The 21031-nt window shown below is 40.7% G+C and overlaps 1 protein-coding gene across 6 annotated transcripts in view; it reads right to left on the bottom strand.

Annotated features, from left to right (window-relative positions):
- Positions 1–17285: 17285 nt before the first annotated feature.
- Positions 17286–21031, bottom strand: part of LOC311301431 (uncharacterized protein) — a 29388-nt gene continuing 25642 nt past the window's right edge. For all 6 annotated transcript variants that reach the window (XM_084426542.1, XM_084426545.1, XM_084426546.1 and 3 more), the window contains one exon: positions 17286–17548. The gene's annotated coding sequence lies outside the window, so the exon portion shown is untranslated. The remainder of the gene's footprint in view (positions 17549–21031) is intronic.

Raw genomic sequence — 21031 nt, 5'->3', positions numbered from 1 at the left:
AATACTGGAAGAGAATAGTTAATTGTGGTTTATGTAAAATCTTTGTGTAAATAAATAAATAAATAAATAAATAAATATATGTATTGTATTGTATTGTATTGTATTTAATCTGTCCTTCAATGTATATAATATGTATATTGTATATAATATGTATATTGTATAATAATGTATATTTCGTGGTTTTTACCATACAAACACATATTTTCTGGGTCATAGTCTTTTGGGAAAGACTAAACAAAATGACACAACAGGCTTTACAAGCACGTGTGCGTACACCTGAAGAGAGCGAGAGACGTGTCGTGTAAAGATCAGATCAGTTCATGAAATCGGCCATCCCTCTGTCAAATTATTAATACCACTACATTTAATATTTAATCATATTAATATTGTTTTTTAATAATAATTAATATTATTTTATTTTATTTCAATCATTATTGTTGTGTTAATAATAATTATTAGTAGTAGTATTACTACTACTTCTACTATTAATAATTAAACTCAGATAGTAATAAATGTTATTATTAGTATTATTAATACTATTCGCAATAATAATGACAATAATAATAATTATTTTGTATTACTGTTAACAGTATTAATAATAATAATTATTTGTAGTATATTCAAGAATGAAAATGTATTTTACTGGGTTAATATGGTGTCGTATCTGTTAGTAAAGTCTCATCAGACGCATTGCTGCGTTCTTCTCCTGCGTTTCTAGATGATATTAATAAATGCACATTTCATACGGATTACATAAGCAGAGAGCAGTCTGTTTTCTCTCGTTTTGAATTGCTCTGTTTAAAAGTAGACATTTCAAGCTCTCTATAGAGATATGTCTCAGGTCTGTGAGAGGCGAGTAGGCTCCCTTATACGCTGAGTTTCGGTTCATTTATGAGACGAGCTCCAGTTCACGCGCCGGCGCCTCCGTGTCGTGATTATCTATTGTCTGCTATATTTACTTCTTATTTATTATGATGGCTGTAATCAGTCCTTGAATCCAGATGAATCAGAGACGTGACCGGCAATCACAAACGCATTGAATCATTTCATTTAATATCCCATCAGGTCCAGATGCTTTAATCTAGTCATGAAGTTTGTCATAACAGAGATAGAGGTGGCAGTGAATGAAGCCTGTCTCATGTGTGATTGGATGGTGTTTGATGGGTGGAGCGAGAGAGAGAGAGAGAGAGTGAGAGAGAGATGACAGATGACAGAGAGATCAGACAGACACAAACTCCTCAGAAATGGACCTGGACGCTGCATCGGTCATGCTTCTGCTCTCAGGTACAGATGTGTGTCTTTATAAATACACTTAGCATGTTGGAGGTCAGTGAGATTAGTTGGTGTTTCTGAAAGAGTCTCTTCTGCTCACCGAGGCTGCGTTTATTTGATCAAAAATACAGTAAAAACAGTGAGAGATTATTACTAAACCATTACAGAAATAATTCTAGCATGCTGATGTGCTGCTCAAGACACATCTCTGATTATTATCAATGTTGAAAACGGTTGTGGTGCTTCAGGTTTTTGTGGAAGCTGGCACATGTTATTCTTCAGGATTGTTTGATGAATGGAAAGTTAAAAAGAACAGCATTGGACTTCCGGTTATGGCGGCCATGTAGGAAGACGTGTTTTTTTGCTGCAAACCAAGTCCTCTATTCTACTGTTAAATGAACATGAAAGAGCAAACCCAATCCCAGATGTTATACAGTTTAATGTTGTGACACAATTTGAGTACTTGTGGATACAGATTTTACCAAGCTTAGAAAAAAATAGTTGAGGTAAATTACAATCTTTTAGTAACAGGAATGCAAAATTCAGTTGATAGATGGATGCCGCTGCCAGTATCTATAATTGGGAGAATTAATATTTTAAAAATGAACATTCTTCCAAAGCTACTATATCTGTTTCAGAATATTCCCCTTTCACCCCCGTTTGGTTTTTTCTCACAAATGGAAAATATGTTTATATGTTTTCTCTGGAATAATAAAAGGGCAAGGCTTCGTTTGTCTTTACTGTACTTGCCTTATGAACGTGGAGGTTTGAAATGTCCTGATTTTAAGCTGTACTATTGGGCTGCGCAGCTAAGGTCTATTATGTTTTATTACACTAATCATTCTCCACATTGGATAGAAATGGGATCACAAGGACTGAACTTCCCTCTTCCCTCATATATATATACTCAAATACAATAACTATTAAGAGAAACTAAAAACCCAATTCTTAAAAACATGATAAAAGTATGGAGTGATGTGAAGACACTTTTGAAAGATTCACACTGTCTGTCTCAATTTAGCCCATTATGGGGCAACCAATTTCTTCCACCAGGCAGGGCAGACGCAACATTATAGTTATGGGAAACTAAGGGACTGGGAATGGTTTGAGATGTGTATGACCTTATGACCTTCCAAGAATTACAAGATAAATTTCACTTAGATAAAAAACATTTCTTTAAATATCTCCAACTCAGGAGTTTTATAAGAGCAAGTCAAAACAATATATTAACGAAACCCACCACTTCAGACTTGGAAGAATTGTTGTTAAAAGATTAGGCATTATTTCTCAGTTTTATAATCTGATTATGTCTTACGTTCCTGAAAGTTCTCATGATAGATTTAGAGCTTGGAAGGATGATTTGTCATTGCAACTTTCAGAGGAAGACTGGCAGGATGCATGCACTTTAGCCCACACAACATCAATAAATACTCGTCTTAAAGTTATTCAATTTAAATGGTTAATGCGAACATATGTGACACCAGTGGAACTCTGTCGATATAATGGAAACATTCCTGATGTGTGCTCAAAGTGTGAACAATGTAGAGGAACACTGGTTCACTGTGTGTGACATTGTACAAAAATTACACTCTTTTGGGAAGAAGTAAGAGACATTATTCAAAATATTATTTCCAAACAAATCATATTAGAACCAAAACTGTTTTTATTGGGCTTATATCAAGAGAAGCATAACTATACTAAAAATGAACGTACATTTATAGACCTTAGTCTGCTTAACGCCAACAGATGTATAGCTTTATTTAGGGAAAAAACATGTAGACCAAGAGGCACTTTATGGTCACGGCAGATGCTGTCTGCTCTGCCACTAGAGAGGATCACATATGTGCATTTATTTGAATTATAATGACTATTTAATATCACCTCTAAACTCTCTATTTATGGATATGATGAGACGTGTGTACTCAATTTCCCACGAAAACCTAAAATACAAACACTTATAATAAACATGTTTTAGAAGAAGGATTGATGATGTTTTGACTCATTATTTATTTATATCTGATGACATCACATGAAAATAGAGCTGCACGTAGTGTCAAAAGACATTGGTCTCCTTGTGTGTGTCATCTGCAGCTCAGAGCAGCGGGAGGTTTGCAGGGAACGCTTGAAACATGTGTGATTGTGTTTAATCGTGTTATGTTCTGTCTCAGTCACCAGCTGGTGTGCCCAGGTCGACCACTAGAGGGCACTCCTCCTCTGACCTTTGCCACTCAGCCATGAACTTCAGTCCCCATAATCCTTTGCCTGGACTCATCATGAATTATTGCTTTCACCTGTTTGTCATTATTGTTTGTCTCAGCCTATTTATACCATGTTCTCTCTGTTATTTATCATTGAGGTTTTGTAGTTGTTACACTGATGTCATTGTCATGATGTCTCATGTCATTCAAACTCAACACAATGATGAACACATGAGGTCCAGGTGACAACATGGACGTACATTTCAATATTTATTTTAATGCTTGATCATTTGTCAGTGTCGTGTCAAAGAGACCTGGAGTATCAACAACAGTTACTGGTCGACCATCAACTTCACCAACTCTCTTTCCACAAACTGTCGTGACTGAATCTAGTCTTAATTCACTGACAAACTCATCTCAGAATACTGTTTCCTGTTGCACTCACACACAGAGGTATGTGGATTTGGTACCTTTCGTCCATTATGATGACACCAGCCTCAGTGTGTTTTTCTCAACTCAGAGACCAGAGCACGCCTGCCCAAAGAGGGTCCTCGGGGGAACTTCAAGGACTATGTAGAGTGGGTGCTTGACCACAATAGATCCTCCTTTACCATCAGGGAGAGTGAGGAGAAAACCAGCTTGCCTGCCACCAGATCAGTCTCTGGGCATCGAAGACTGATATCCAGCATGGCAGAACCACCACTGATGTCAACGCGATCTACCAAGATGGCCGCCACTCAAGAATCTCTTCCCGTCATGCCTGCCGATCCTGAGTCTCTTCACGTCATGCCTGCCAAGTCTGAGTCTCTTCACATCATGCCTGCCGATCCTGAGTCTCTTCACGTCATGCCTGCCAAGTCTGAGTCTCTTCATGTCATGCCTGCCGATCCTGAGTCTCTTCACGTCATGCCTGCCGATCCTGAGTCTCTTCACGTCAGTCCTGCCGATCCTGAGTCTCTTCACATCATGCCTGCCAAGTCGGAGTCTCTTCACGTCATGCCTGCCGATCCTGAGTCTCTTCACGTCATGCCTGCCGATCCTGAGTCTCTTCACGTCATGCCTGCCGATCCTGAGTCTCTTCACGTCATGCCTGCCGATCCTGAGTCTCTTCACGTCATGCCTGCCGATCCTGAGTCTCTTCACGTCAGTCCTGCTGAGCCTGAGCTTCTTCACGTCATGCCCGCCAAGTCGGAGTCTCTTCACGTCATGCCTGCCGATCCTGAGTCTCTTAACGTCATGCCTGCCGATCCTGAGTCTCTTCACGTCATGCCTGCCGATCCTGAGTCTCTTCACGTCAGTCCTGCCGATCCTGAGTCTCTTCACATCATGCCTGCCGATCCTGAGTCTCTTCACGTCATGCCTGCCGATCCTGAGTCTCTTCACGTCAGTCCTGCTGAGCCTGAGCTTCTTCACGTCATGCCCGCCAAGTGGGAGTCTCTTCACGTCATGCCCGCCAAGTCGGAGTCTCTTCACGTCATGCCCGCCAAGTCGGAGTCTCTTCACGTCATGCCCGCCAAGTCGGAGTCTCTTCACGTCATGCCCGCCAAGTCGGAGTCTCTTCACGTCAGTCCTGCTGAGCCTGAGCTTCTTCACGTCAGTCCTGCTGAGCCTGAGCTTCTTCACCCCGAGATGCTCCACCCTGGGCCCGCTGCACTTCCGGCTCAGCACTAGAGGCTTCCTGCTCTGGGTAAGCAACGCCCTAGTCATCCACCAAGGCTACCACTCCGTTGATGGAATATGTCTGTTTCAAGGTTCATTTGATCCTTCACCTGTTGTCTTGTTAATTACTCGTTAGTTCATTTGTCCCAGCTGTGTCTCGTTGTGATATATGACAAGCGCTGAGCGCGTCTGTCTTTAGCTCAGCGCCAGCCATAGCACGAAAGCAGTTTGAATCTGGCAGTTATGTCACGTTACCCCGCCCCCCCCCATCCCCTTCCCAATGTCATCGTTCATCGTGATGTTTCACTGTAGACATCGTCAAAATTGGCATGCCAAATTGGTAGACATCCCCCCCCACCCATATATGCTAGGTTGTTCTGTTTCTTGTCTAGAGTGTTTTGCCTGAGTGTTTGGTTTCTTTTATGTTCTTTGTAAATATGGTTAAGCTGCTGCAAGTAGATCCTGCATCCTTCCCTGCTTCAACCTGCATTGTGACACATGTGTTCATTCATCACATTAAAAGTAACATTAAAACTGGATAATATTTAGAGATTTGAAGAGCTGGAAAAAGTGTGAATGGCTTGAAAGTCTGTGATTAGTGCTTGAATTATACACTCAAAAGGATGTACGAATCCTGAAATGAATAATGTAAAAACATTTGACACTTTCTGCCACAATACCATGGTTACAGTTAGCATTACTACAACATTAAATCCATAGGGAATGTTGGTATTTGTGGACTTAAAAGCCTTATAACTTCATAAACTTGTTCATTCATGGCACAATGTTTCTTCTGGCTTCCAAGTCAGTGCTGTTTGATCTGATATACAGTATGTGGTTAATAACAGAATTCTGTGCTGAATTCAAAAGCTTTCTCACTAGATCTCGCTGTGACGTTAATACTGAATAAAAGGGATAGTTGAGGGTGAGTAAATCATGGGCTAATTTTCCTTTTTGGTGAACTATCCCTTTGAAGTGCTTTCTCATTGAATCTGCCAGCTCTGTGTAGTAATGGTGTTGTGTGATCGAGATCGGCCCACAAGTAAACTGCTGTCTAGTATTGCTCTGAGCTGATAAACTCTTTGCGCTCTTTACACACACACACACACACACACACACACACACACACACACACACACACACACACACACACACACACACACACACACACACACACCAAACAGTGGGTTGCATCACTGCCTGTGGCTCCTGTTGGCTCTGGTTGTGATGAGGAGATTTGAGAGGATGGGGTGTTTGGGGCTGCTCGTATGATTGCAGCACATTAGTCTGTGCATTTGACTGGCTGCCGAAGCCGATAGTTTTGATGCGTGGATCAAGCAGAGTTGCTAGAGTCATGATGCTCATAGTTTCATATGTAGACATCCTCTCAGAAAGAAGTCTCAGGAGGCTGTTGCACAACTGCAAAGCCGTCTCATCATGAACCAGAGGTGTGGACTCGAGTCATGTGACTTGGACTCGAGTCAGACTCGAGTCATGAATTTGATGACTTCAGACTCGACTCGACAAAATGTACAAAGACTTGCAACTCGACTTGGACTTTAACATCAATGACTCGTGACTTCACTTGGACTTGCGCCTTTTGACTCGAGAAGACTTGCTACTTCCCATGAAAACCGGGGAAAAAATGTTCACACGGCCGCGCCGCTCTCAGTGTATCTGCATCTATTCAGTGAAAAAAAAGTGCACCAATATATGCACGCAGAGAGTGCGCGCGCTGCCTGCACGACATCCAATCACCGTAGTCCCACGTTGTTTTGATTCGACAGCAAAGACAACCACTGAAGCGGAACAAGCAACAACGCGCCAAAATGATCCCAAAGATAGTTTCTTTTGGTTATAAAAATTATGAGGTAGTAAATAAAAAACGAGTTGCAATTTGCAAAATATGTGGGTCGAAGATTACAGACGGAGCTGCCACAACGTCCAACTTTGTTCGACATCTGAAGCTGCACAAAGAAAGGTAAGTTTTGAACGAATGCTAAGCACCTTATCGGATGTAACTTACCGTAACTTACTATAGCTGCTGCTTATTTACTGTATCAACGAGACAGTAAACGCACGTCTCCCTTGCTGGTCATGCTAACAAAAATAGGGATTTTTAAACCCGGATTATATGAGGTACAGTGTAACGTTTACACACTCAGATGGAAAACCTCACCAACATCATGGCAACGTCCGTTTTAAAGTACAATTTCTACCTTGCTGCTAGACGGATAAACACAAATGTATATCTCAGTCTCTCCAACACACATGAGACAAAAACAGACCTTCCAGTTTTACTCTTTCAATTATTCAGTTTCAGAGTTGCTGGTGTGCTGCCTCATTGAGGTCGTTTATGTAAGTTAATTTTGGTTAATCACAACTAAGCTGAACTGTATGGAAGCTTATGTGTAGCAATATTCTATTTGAAATGTAATATGCAAAATGGCAATGCATTTCTGTATTTAAATTTTAATTTTCCCATCATTTGTGCAATGTGTGGTGCAAAATGAAAATAAAAATTCAATTATATTATATACATTTGCCATTTCATACACTAGTTTTAATATGTAAATTGAATAATAATTTTAATAATTTTAATTTTAAGTTGCAAAAATAAAATGTATTACAGAAATTGAACAGAAATGTATTACTGTCAATTACTGCGTGAAGTTTGCCCCGCCCCCACCCAGTGCAAAACGTTGGCAAAATAGGCTCAATCGTTTTTACTTCGTTTGTGTTAACTAATTGGAATAAGAATATTAGCTAATGGGAATATTGTTTAGCTTATTTTTGGTTAAATTTGGTTTACTTCAGTTATTTAATTTATTCAATTATTTAGTTTTGCTATAGGCCTACTTTTCATGGCAACTTACCATGGCCCCCCTAGCACCCCCTCGCAGCACCCAGGGGTCCCTGTCCCCACTTTGAAAACCACTGCTATAAAGCATATGACTTCAGTTTCTTGAGGGATAAGGCTTTCTTATGACTTTTTTTGAAGCAGTGAAAATATTCTTAATATTGTATACACTGAAACTGAAATGTATTATCGTATACTGACCGTAGTGTACAATAGACAATGAATATTAACACAACAACATTGATATGAGTAAAGAATAGTTTCAAATACAACATGTGGCTATGAGGGATTTTCTGACATCTGTTTCATATTCTTCTCTGTTACAGGTATGAAGAATACCAGATGAACAAAAGCATCGTAGATGAACCACAACAGCCTTCAATCTCACAATTTCTGGACACTCGTGTAGGGCGTTACAGCATGAGCCACCCACAGCAGAAGGCCATCTCCAATGCGATACTGTCTGACTTGATTATTGACTGCAATTTTCCTCTGTCAATTGTGGAAAATAAGAGCTTTCGTCACTTTCTGGGTGTGCTGGACAGCAAGTATACTCCAGTCTGTCGCCGAACGCTGACCACAAAAACAGAGAGCCTTGCTGAGGAGAGACGTTCAAAGTTAAAAACTCAATTGAGCAACACTGACCATGTTTCAGTCACTGTGGACATTTGGTCTGATCGAAAGATGAGGGGATTCCTTGGTGTCACCGTGCACTGGATGGAGAGAGATGCAGAGCGGGTACAGCTAAAGACTAATCTCTTGGCCTGCAACCGTTTCAAAGGCTCTCACACAGCGGAGCGCATCTGTGACCAATTTGAGGCAATATGTGATGAATACAACATAAAAGGTAAATTGGACTATATCATTAGTGACAATGCTGCTAACATAATCAAGGTCTGCTTCCCCAGCGAACAGGAGGAAGATGATGATGCTGGAGATAATCTTGATGATCCTGAGCTATGGCATGACTTAACCCTAGAAGACCAGCAAACCGTCGATGCTGCTATGGCAAAGAAACAGCGCCTGCAGTGTTTTGCACACACATTGCAGCTGGTTGTGGGAGACGGTTTGAAAGAAACAAAAGTGGCATGTCCTTCTCTCTCCAAGTTATCAAAACTTAGCTCCCTGCTCCACACAAGCACAACGTTTAAAGACATCTTCGATGGTGAATTTGGGGAGCACAGAGGCATCCCTGCTGCAGTGAGCACGAGGTGGAATTCCACACTGCGGCAGGTGAAAGCAGTCCTTCATTGTGATCAGCAAAAGCTCTGCGCAGTTCTTGAGAAGGCCGGGCATAGAGAACTGTCATTCACACCACGAGAGTGGAATCTGCTGAAGGAGTTGGTGGACATTTTGAAACCGTTCGGAGAAGCAACTGATTTGACACAGGGGGAGAAAGTCATTACAATCAGTGCAGTTGTTCCATCCGTCTTGTCCCTCAATCACCATCTTGAGAAGCTGAAGCCTCAAGTTCGTTTCCTGAGCGGCCTGGTCAGAGGTCTGCAGGCATCCCTGAAAAAAAGATTTCTTGGGATCTTCATTAATGTGAAGATGGCCCAGTCTCAAGAAGGGATCACTGCCCCCTTTTCAGACACAGTCTATCTGAAAGCAGCTGCCTTGGATCCAGCCTTTTGTCTGCTGTGGATTGAGCCCCATGTGCTGGTCAACCGTGACATCAAGTCAGAGGTGACACAACAAGTTAAAGGTAAATATTATTGACTTGCAATGCAACTTAAATGCAACATAAAATAATTTAATCTTAATCTGATCTAGGATCTAATGTGATATTAATCTGAATTTAACAATATTTACAATTTTCAGTCTTGCACAGTCATCAACATCAGTAATGGTAATAAGGGCTCTTTTGTTTCTACTGTTGTGACACGTTTTTTTTAGAATTGATCCTGCAAGATGCTGCAGAGACGGAGCAACCTGTGCCTGTGACAATGCCTGCTGAAGAAGAACTAGAGGACATGGAAGGAGAAGGGCTGTTTGCTGCATACCATAAGAGGCAGAAAAGGGATGTTGGGACCCCACCAGCAGTACAGCTAAGTCACTACATTGACATGGCAGAAGGACAGAATGCCCTTTTGTTCTGGGCACTGAACAGTAAGACTCTTCCTTCACTCTTTCAAGTAGCCATCCGAGTCTTGGCAGTGCCTGCTTCTAGTGCTCCAGTGGAGCGAGTTTTCAGCCATGGTGGCATCATTCTGCGTCCCCATCGCGCACAAATGACTGACAGACTTTTGACCAATTTGATCTTTTGCAAATGCAATGCAGTATAGGGGCCTCCCTCCACCTGTCCACAGCACACACACTCACTCTCTGCTCATCACCTGTCCACCTCTCTCTCTCTCTCTCTCTCTCTCTCTCTCTCTCTCTTTATCTCTCTCTCTCTCTCATATTATCAGGTTGGTCCAGTTTTTCAGAAGTCATAATTTTGAGGAGTGAGGATATTATTGATGACATGTTTAAGTTAAGGCTTAAGTTTTGTTTAAGTTAGCCTTAAGTTTAGGCTAAAAGGACCCATGTCTATTTGAAAGTTAAACTGTTTTTCAATATGAGGTCAATACAATACAGGACTGAAGCTGCTGTGCATTGTTCTAGTGCAATATGCTGTTGAAATACAAGCATTTCTCTCTCTCTCTCTCTCTCTCTCTCTCTCTGTATTATCACGTTGGTCCAGTTTTTCAGAAGTTATCATTTTGAGGAGTGAGGATTTTATTGATATGTTTAAGTTAAGGCTTAAGTTTTGTTTTAGTTTAGGCTAAAAGGATCCATGTCTATTTGAAAGTTAAACTGTTTTGCAATATGAGGTCAATACAATACAGGCCTGAAGCTGCTGTGCATTGTTCTAGTGCAATATGCTGTTGAAATACAATAATTTTTTGTGAAAATTAAATTTTCTGTTTTTTACTGTATTTGATTAATGTCATTGTATAAAAAGAGGTTTAAATAAATACAAATCTTACAGACATACATGATTTGTATACATTTTATTTCTGTGGTAAGAGGACTTGAAATGACTCGAAACTAAAATGGTAGGACTTTGGACTCGACTTGAGACTTGTTGGCTTTGACTTTTGACTCGACTCGGGACTTGCCTCATCTTTGACTCGACTTGACTCGGGACTCGAGAGCAAAGACTTGAGACTTACTTGTGACTTGCATAACAATGACTTTGTCCCACCTCTGTCATGAACCTGTGAGCTTTCTGAGGTGATTGCATGCCTCAGCATTCCTATAAGAGGACTCACCTTTGACCCTGACACTCTCTTCTCCTCTGACAATTCTGTGGAAGCCCTCACTGAAATGACACATTACACCCAGACATTCATTTACTGTCTGGCACTCTTCTGAAGTCAATGGTATGAGGCTTGTCTTCAGAGTAACCAAAGCAGCGCCTACTGGCTCCCTCTGTGCAAAGAGCCGCTCTAACATGGCATATGTGCTGTTCCAGCTCTTGAGTCAACTTGTGATTTGGTTTGCCCATCTGATTTTGTAAAACCAATAATCTTTCTCTTGCTGTTGTGCTAGACTTGAAATGTGCCACAATCTTTCGTGCCTTTAGTCTAATGTCCTCCAATCCTGGGGTTTGTTCTATTGCCTTCTTCATTGACGATGTGTTGTTGTTATAAGAAAGCTGTTGAGAACATCTTAGGCACTCAGCCTACAGAAGGAGGTCACATGTATTAACTTTTTTTCATATACATAGTGTAGGCCTATTATTTAACATAATATATATTTTTATTATACACTGAATATGCATAAAATTACATGTAAATATCAATTTACATTATAATTAATTCTTGTATTTATTTTATATAAATTTGTAAATCATAATTCATTTTAAAATCATATTCTTATTACAAAATAATAATAATAATAATAATAATTAGCTTACTTTATTTGTTGATACGACCTGAAAATGCTGCCAGACTTCCGAACGGCCTCTTTTCTTGGCTTCATTCAAAACATTCAACATTCAAAAGAGCTCACTCTCTGTTTCAGTCTCAGTCGGTCTCAGTTCACTACCGAAGCGCATGACACTCGAAACCTGCGCAAGGGGTTCGCGCTATTTTTGAATCGAATATGAAGCAGTCATGTGGCTGTGTGTCGAAACAAAGCTTCGGACGTCACAGATCACGTGGTTATGCCAAAAAGCTTCGAAGTTCCGGTGCCGAACGTCACGTCACTAGCTAATAGCCTGTATAACTGCTGCTACATTGAGAATAGCATTGTATATTCATGTTATTATCATTCACAATGTAATTGTACTCAAGAAATGGACACTGAATATTGCTGTATTGTTTTATTACAGTTTTAACCACTACATGTAAATGAGGAAGCGTGACAGTAAAGCATCAAACTTACTACGACTTTGTCTTCATTTGCACGGTTTAACGTGGTGTTTAACACAGAGTTTCAACACACTGCACGCAAACACTAAAGCCGCTAAGACGACACCATTCCCTCTACACAGACTTTAAACGCGAACCTGTGAGAAACGCTGATGGCGTTCACATGCGCATTAAGAACGGGTTCTATAGTTATGTGCTTTTGAAAATATGTGCGCAGGTTTGGATTTCCCTACAAGCCAAGCCTAAACAAAGTACTTGTCTTTCCTTATAAATTTGATACAGAATTTTATTTTATTTTGTTACTTCGGGTTAGGTACGCAAAACGAATTTTCCCGACAACGCTTTATCTGTAGAGTGGGAAAGGGATCCTCCATAGGGAGAGACTAGTTGGCACTTCAGCACTGCGTTGTCATCGGTCCAGGCGAAGGTCCTTCATCAGATCTGGATACGGCCTGGATCCGGCAGGCTGCAGGAAAACCTCAGGATAAACACAGACACTAAAATTAGCGTAGATGCCATTCTTCTCATGATGTAACGAGTACATCAGGAGTTACGGGAAGTGTTCCCGGTTCCAGCTGACCTGATCTATGCAGCCTAACATTGAATTATAGAAGTCTATAATGTATTATGTGAAAGCTAGGTCAAAGAGATGTGTCTTTAATCTGGCTTTGAACTGACAGAGTGTGTCTGCTTCCCGGACAATGGTAGGAAGGCTGTTCCAAAGTTTTAGTGCTAAATAGGAAAAGGATCTACCGCCAGCAGTCGATTTTGATATTCTAGGTATAATCAACTGGCTGGAATTTTGAGATCGCAATAGACGTAACGGACTATAATGTGTTAAGAGCTCGCTCAAGTACTGCGGAGCTAAACCATTTAGTGCTTTGTAAGTAATCAGCAATATTTTAAAGTTTATGCGATGTTTAATAGGGAGCCAATGCAGTGTTGACAGAACTGGGCTAATATGGTCATACTTCCTGGTTCTGGTAAGAACTCGAGCTGCTGCGTTTTGAACCAGCTGTAGTTTGTTTATTAAGCGTGCAGGGCAACCACCCAGTAGAGCATTACAATAATCTAGCCTTGAGGTCATGAACGCATGGACTAATTGTTCCGCATTTGTCAATGAGAGCATATGATGTAATTTAGATATATTTTTAAGATGGAAAAATGCAGTTTTACAGATACTAGACACGTGACTTTCAAATGAAAGATTGGTATCAAAGAGCACACACACACACACACACACACACACACACACACACACACACACACACACACACACACACACACACACACACACACACACACACACACACACACCCAGGTTCCTAACCGACGACGAAGACTTAACAGAGCAGCCATCAAGTGTTAGACAGTATTCTAGGTTATTACATGAGGAAGTTTTTTTTGTCCAATAATTAGAAACTGTTTTTTCAGAATTTAGAAGTAGGAATTACTAGTCATCCAATTTTTTATATCCGCTATGCATTCTGTTAATTTAGTGAATTGGTAAGTTTCGTTAGGTTTTGAAGAAATATACAGCTGAGTATCGTCCTAATGATATCTCCTAATGGTAGCATGTACAGAGTGAACAGCAGCGGTCCTAGTACTGAGCCCTGTGGTACGCCATACTGAACTTGTGATCGATGAGACATCTCTTCATTTACTGCTACAAACTGATAACGGTCAGATAAGTATGATTTAAACCATGCTAGTGCAATTCCACTAATGCCAACATAATTTTCGGGTCTATTTAACCCTCATATGTCCTTAGTTTCCTGTTTACACTCAGTGCATTTGGGGTCAATATGACCCCAAAGATGCACAGAGCTTTTGTACAAGAAATATACATTTTAATAATACAAATTATATATCATTTTTTTCGTTTACTTCTCATCTATATTTTTATGCTGTGTTTTGGGGGATATGAAGTACTTTTATACCTATTTACTGCAAAATTCCTGAACTACACCATTAGCATACGTATGAAATATAACATTTTTATGAAAAAAAACACATTTATGATGATCAAATTTAAATATGAGTGGTTTCTGGATATTGATCTAGGCGTAGATGCAGAATTCTGCCATCTGGTGGTTAGATGTGTTTTTGTAGATAGTATAGTTTTCGCCACAAAGTGTAATTACCATATACTTCCAGCAGAGGCCCCATAGAGATCCATTCATTTTTCTGGATGTGACTTATTGCTCTTATAACAGATTTTTTTTATGAATTATATATTTAAACATTTTAAAATACATTAAATCAGTATTTTGTCAAAGTTTAGATTTTTGTTGTGTTATTTTAGGTTTTTTGAAGTGTCTTGTTATTGCAATAATGCTATATAAATTTGCAATACTGTCACATAAGTTGCCACTAAAAGAAACTACTTGATTGCAATTGCATATTATTTCAATAATCGAAATGTATAAAATAATTAACTTTAGAATAAGAAATTAATTTTTAAAAAGTAAAAAAAAAAAAAAAAAAACAGCTATAGGCAGATAGGAATAGGAGTGAAGAGTAAACACACTGTGTGTCTGTGTGTGTTTGTGTGCATGCACGTGCGTGTGTGTGTGTGTAATCATGCTCATTCCACTTTTTTTTTTTTTTCTCTAGTACCAGGCCTTCATTTATGTGTGAACATTTTTAGATTCATGCTGGAATTATTGATTTTATTTACCAATTTCACTAAAAATGCTCTCTTTTGCAGTCACACTTGTTTGTTTGTGTTTGTCTCTCTGTGTATGTGATCTGTGTGTAGTCATGTTCTTTCCACGTTGCATTTGTGCTCTCATACCATACCTTCATTTATGTGTGAATTTTTTTAGATTTATGCAGAAATTATTGATTTTATTTCCCAATTTCTATAAAAATGCTCTCTATTACAGTCACACCTCTCTCTGTCTGTGTGTGTATTTGTGTCTGTGTGTGTGTGGGTGCATATGTGTGTGTGATAATGTTCATTCCACATTGCATTAGTGCTCTAGTACCAGGCCTTCATTTATGTGTGAGAATTTTCAGATTTATGCTGGAATTATTGATTTTATTTGTCAATTTCTATAAAAATGCTTTCTATTGGAGTCACACCTGTGTGTGTGTTTGTGTGCGCGAGCATGTGTGTGTGCAAGTGATCATGTTCGTTCCACATTGCATTTGTGCTCGAGTACCAGGACTTCAATGTGGTATTGAAATTTTCAGATTTATTCTGTATTTATAGATTTTTTTTGACAAATGAAAAATAAAAAAACATTTTTTTTCGATTTTCCCATTCATTTCAATGTGGGGTCATATTGACCCCAAAGGTCATGAGTGTGACTTTTTTTTTTTTACACACCTTTAGAACAACCGAATCAAGCCCAGTTTTTTTGTGTGTGTATAGATAGGTAATGTAGAAAAAGTCACCAAATTGTATTCCACTCAGATGAAGGGAACCATTTTTTTTAATGAAAGAAAAGTTGCTTGGGGTCATATTGACCCCAAAGCACAAATGAGGGTTAAAAGAATGTTGTGGTCAATGGTGTCAAATGCAGCACTAAGATCGAGTAACACTAATAGCGAGATACAACCACGATCGGATGATAAGAGCAAATCATGACTTAGTAAGAAGTTACCTCCCTGCTCCTAAACGTGACACTTGGCTTCATCAACCTAAGGGAAACTTTCTTTGTGGTAATTGTAATTACTGTGAGAATATGGCTAAAACTGCTACATTTATGGATGTTTAAATAATAAGTAATAAGACTTACACTATTAGACTTACACTATTAAGTCTAATAGTGTTGGAGAGATGGCCGCGTGAGCGTTTTGGCGTGTTGATGCTTTCAAAATACTGGATCTATTCCTTGAGGGCTACTAGTCATCCAGGTCTCAATGAAGATTTTGACCTTTCACCCTTTTTATAATAATTGTGTCTTTATAGGGACACTATATTGCTGTTCGTAAATGATTAGTAGCTTTTGAATGTAGTAGACCCAGTTGCCATTTTTGTACACTATTCATGTTGTTTTAGAATCATCTCGACTATGAATGAAGAATTATGATGTGTAACTGGTTAATTGACTTTTGGTGCATATTGTGTGGAGTACACTGGATGTTCGCAGTAGTGTCACTTGAAATGTCTCATTTGGTCTTGTTTGGTTTAACCTCTGGTATTAGACATGACCTGAACTATTGCCTCTAGTGGCAAAGAAATTGTGTTGCAAGTGCCAGAGTGGCACACCTGAAATCAATGCAACTATAAGTATGGCCTGATTCTGTTTGTTACCAACACCCTGATGAAGGCCAGTGGGCCGATACGCGTTGGTGTTTTCTTTTTAACTTCTGCATCCTACTGAGTGCGTGGACCTGGATTTTTTTCCAAATTCTTTTTCATGAGCATTTAACCCTTCCATGAGCACCAGAGGATACAAGGGATACCAGCAGCGCTCCAGTTCCCTTTTGTCTAGACTTATGCTAAACCTGTTTTATAAGCAGGATTGATGATGTTTTGACTCGTATGTTATATCTGATGACATCACGTGAAAATAGAGTTGCCTGTAGTTTCAAAAGACATTGGTCTCCTTGTGTGTGTCATTTGCAGCTCAGAGCAGCAGGAGGTTTGCAAGGAATGCTTGTTTGATTGTGTTTAATCATGTTGTGTTGTGTTGTGTTGTGTCTCAGTCACCAGCTGGTGTGCCCAGGTCGGCCACTAGACGGCACTCCTCCTCTGACCTTTGCCACTCAGCCATGAACTTCAGTCCCCATAATCCTTTGCCTGGACTCATCATGAATTATTGCTTTCACCTGTTTGTCATTATTGTTTGTCTCAGCCTATTTATACCATGTTCTCTCTGTTATTTATCATTGAGGTTTTGTAGTTGTTACACTGATGTCATTGTCATGATGTCTCATGTCATTCAAACTCAACACAATGATGAACACATGAGGTCCAGGTGATATGGAAACACATTTCAATATTTATTTTAATGCCATTGTCAGTGTCATGTCAAAGAGACCTGGAGTATCAACAACAGTTACTGGTCGACCATCAACTTCACCAACTCTCTTTTCACAAACTGTGGTGACTGAATCTAGTCTTAATTCACTGACAAACTCATCTCTTCCCAGAATACTGTTTCCTGTTGCACTCTTCCCATTTCCTGTCTTCCCGATCAGAGCAATCCTCAGACACTCCTGATCATCTTGTTCATCTTCAGCACCTGAAAATCACAGCGGTAGAAAGATAACTTAGTGAAATGAAGCTCAGAACTTTAATATTGTTATGTTGTATTGTAGAAGTTGCAGCTGAATGCTAATTGATTATGGACTGAAAAAAACACATCTTAAGTCAATCATAATAATAATAATAAACTCAATGGATGGATACCAAGCTAACAAATATTTGTTCTAAAATGTTTTCCAAATGTTCAGTATGTTTAAGAGGGTGGGGGGTGTTTTGGTTATGGGAATGTTACAATGTCCAGTTTTCTTAATGTTAATAGAACGTCATTTAAAGGTGTCACGTTGAGTGTGTTTGCTATTTTTGAGTTTGCTTTAGATCCGTTTCCCGATCTGAGATTGGATGCCTTGGATGAATAAGGATGTCCGTCTACTGCTAAAGGCTTGTGACATTGCTTTCCGATCTGGCAATGCAGAAGCCTATAGCACATCCAGGGCTAACCTGAAAAGGGGAATACGGAATGTCCAACATAGCCACAAACGTCTGATTGAGGAGCACTTCAATAACTCTGACCCCCGACATATGTGGCAAGGGATACAGGCCGTTACAGGTTACAGAAGAGTAACTTCAACCCCCCTTACCACCACTACCTTCTATGCTAATGAGCTTAATAACTTTTAAGCCCAATTTGACTGGGACAACAACACTAAGCCTGTCAAAACTACCCACCTCCCACCTGATGGCCAACCCTCAGACTCACTGACTCTGCTGTGCAGTCAGTACTGAGCAGGGTGAATATACGGAAAGCAGACGGCCCGGATGGCATCCCTGGGTGCGTGTGGAGAACATGTGCAAAGCAACTGTCTGGAGTCTTTACTGATAGATTTAACCTGTCACTGGCCCAGGCTGTTGTTCCTGTGTGCCTCAGGACCACCATCATCGTCCCTGTGGCCAAGTGATCAAACCCAGAGTGCCTGAATGACTATCGACCGGTAGCACTGACCCCCATCATCACCAAATGTCTTGAGAAGCTAATCCTAGCTCACCTCAAACCCAGTCTTCCTCCTGCACTAGACCCTCACCAGTATGCATATCGTGCCAACAGATCGACTGAGGATGCCATATCCACAGTCCTCCACTCTGCCTTTACCCAACTAGATAATTGCAATTCATATGCAAGGATGCTATTCATCGATTTCTGTTCAGCTTTTAATACAGTCATACCATCTGATCTGATCATGAAATTACACAGGCTTGGCATCAGCATATCCATTTGCAACTGGATATTGGACTTTCTGATCAACAGACCCCAGATGGTAAGGTTAAATAACCTCTTCTCCACACTACACTTCCTCTAAACACTGGTGTGTCACAAGGGTGTGTGCTCAGCCCATTACTGTACACCAGGGATAGGCAACTCCGGTCCTGGGGGGCCACTGTCCTGCAGAGTTTAGCTTCAGCCCTGATAAAAACTCACCTGCCTGTATTTGTCTAGTAATCCTGAAAAAACTGATTGCCTTGTTCAGGTGTGTTTAATTAGGGTTGGAGTTAAACTCTGCAGGACAGTGGCCCTCCAGGACCGGAGTTGCCTATCCCTCTTCACCCATGACTGCTCCCCCATTCACATCACTAACTCTATCATCAAATTTGCTTGGCTTGATCAGGGACAATGATGAATCAGCCTACAGGGAGGAAGTGCAGTGTCTGGCTGCATGGTGTGCAAATAATAACCTTGCGCTCAACACCTCCAAAACCAAAGAGCTCATTGTTGATTTCCAGAAAGCAAAGGCAGGCACCCACCCATTTACATCAATGGGGCTGAAGTAGAGCGGGTCACTAGCTTCAAGCTCCTGGGTGTCCACATTTCACAAGACATCTCCTGGTCACTCAATACCTCCATTATGATCAAGAAAGCTAAACAACGCCTCTTCTTCCTCAGGAAACTGAAAAAAGCTGAACTGCCCCCTCAGATACTCCGTAACTTCTATCGCTGTACAGGTTGTACTTGTGCAATGACAATAAAGTTGAATCTGATCTGATCTTCTTGTCTGTCGATATATGCTAGGTTGTTCTGTTTCTTGTCTAGAGTGTTTGGTTTCTTTTATGTTCTTTGAAAATAAAGTTAAGCTGCTGCAAGTACAGTAGGGAGAACAAGTATTTGATACACTGCCGATTTTGCAGGTTTTCCTACTTACAAAGCATGTAGAGGTCTGTAATTTTTATCATGAGTACACTTCAACAGTGAGTGACGAAATCTAAAACAAAAATTCTGAAAATCACATTGTATGATTTTTAAATAATTAATTTGCATTTTATTGCATGACATAAGTATTTGATCACCTACCAACCAGTCAGAATTCCGGCTTTCACAGACCTGTTCATTTTTCTTTAAGAAGCCCTCCTGTTCTCCACTCATTACCTGTATTAACTGCACCTGTTTGAACTCGATACCTGTATAAAAGACACCTGTCCACACACTCAATCAAACAGACTCCAACCTCTCCACAATGGCCAAGACCAGAGAGCTGTGTAAGGACATCTGGGATAAAACTGTAGACCTGCACAAGGCTGGGATGGGCTACAGGACAATAGGCAAGCAGCTTGGTGAGAAGGCACAACTGCTGGTGCAATTATTAGAATATGGAAGAAGTTCAAGATGACGGTCGATCTCCCTAGGTCTGGGGCACCATGCAAGATCTCACCTCGTGGGGCATCAATGATCATGAGGAAGATGAGAGATCAGCCGAGAACTACACAGCAGGACTTGGTCAATGACCTGAAGAGAGCTGGGACCACAGTCTCAAAGAAAACCATTAGTAACACACTACGCCGTCATGGATTAAAATCCTGCAGCGCACGCAAGGTCCCCCTGCTCAAGCCAGCGCATGTCCAGGCCCGTCTGCAGTTTGCCAATGACCATCTGGATGATCCAGAGGAGGAATGGGAGAAGGTCATGTGGTCTGATGAGACAGAAATAGAGCTTTTTGGTCTAAACTCCACTCGCCGTGTTTGGAGGAAGAAGAAGGATGAGTACAACCCCAAGAACACCATCCCAACCGTGAAGCAGGGAGGGGAAAACATCATTCTTTGGGGATGCTTTTCTGCAAAGGGGACAGGACGACTGCACCATATTGAGGTGAGGATGGATGGGGCCATGTATCGCGAGATCTTGGCCAACAACCTCCTTCCCTCAGTAAGAGCATTGAAGATGGGTCGTGGCTGGGTCTTCCAGCATGACAACGACCCGAAACACACAGCCAGGGCAACTATGGAGTGGCTCCGTAAGAAGCATCTCAAGGTCCTGGAGTGGCCTAGCCAGTCTCCAGACCTGAACCCAAAAGAAAATCTTTGGAGGAGCTGAAAGTCTGTATTGCCCAGCGACAGCCCCGAAACCTGAAGGATCTGGAGAAGGTCTGTATGGAGGAGTGGGCCAGAATCCCTGTTGCAGTGTGTGCAAACCTGGTCAAGAACTACAGGAAACGCATGATCTCTGTAATTGCAAACAAAGGTTTCTGTACCAAAT

This window comes from Rutilus rutilus (assembly GCF_951802725.1).
Source record: "Rutilus rutilus genome assembly, chromosome: 1".
In the NCBI taxonomy this organism is placed as follows: Eukaryota; Metazoa; Chordata; class Actinopteri; order Cypriniformes; family Leuciscidae; genus Rutilus; species Rutilus rutilus.
This window is presented reverse-complemented; position numbering and strand designations above follow the sequence as displayed.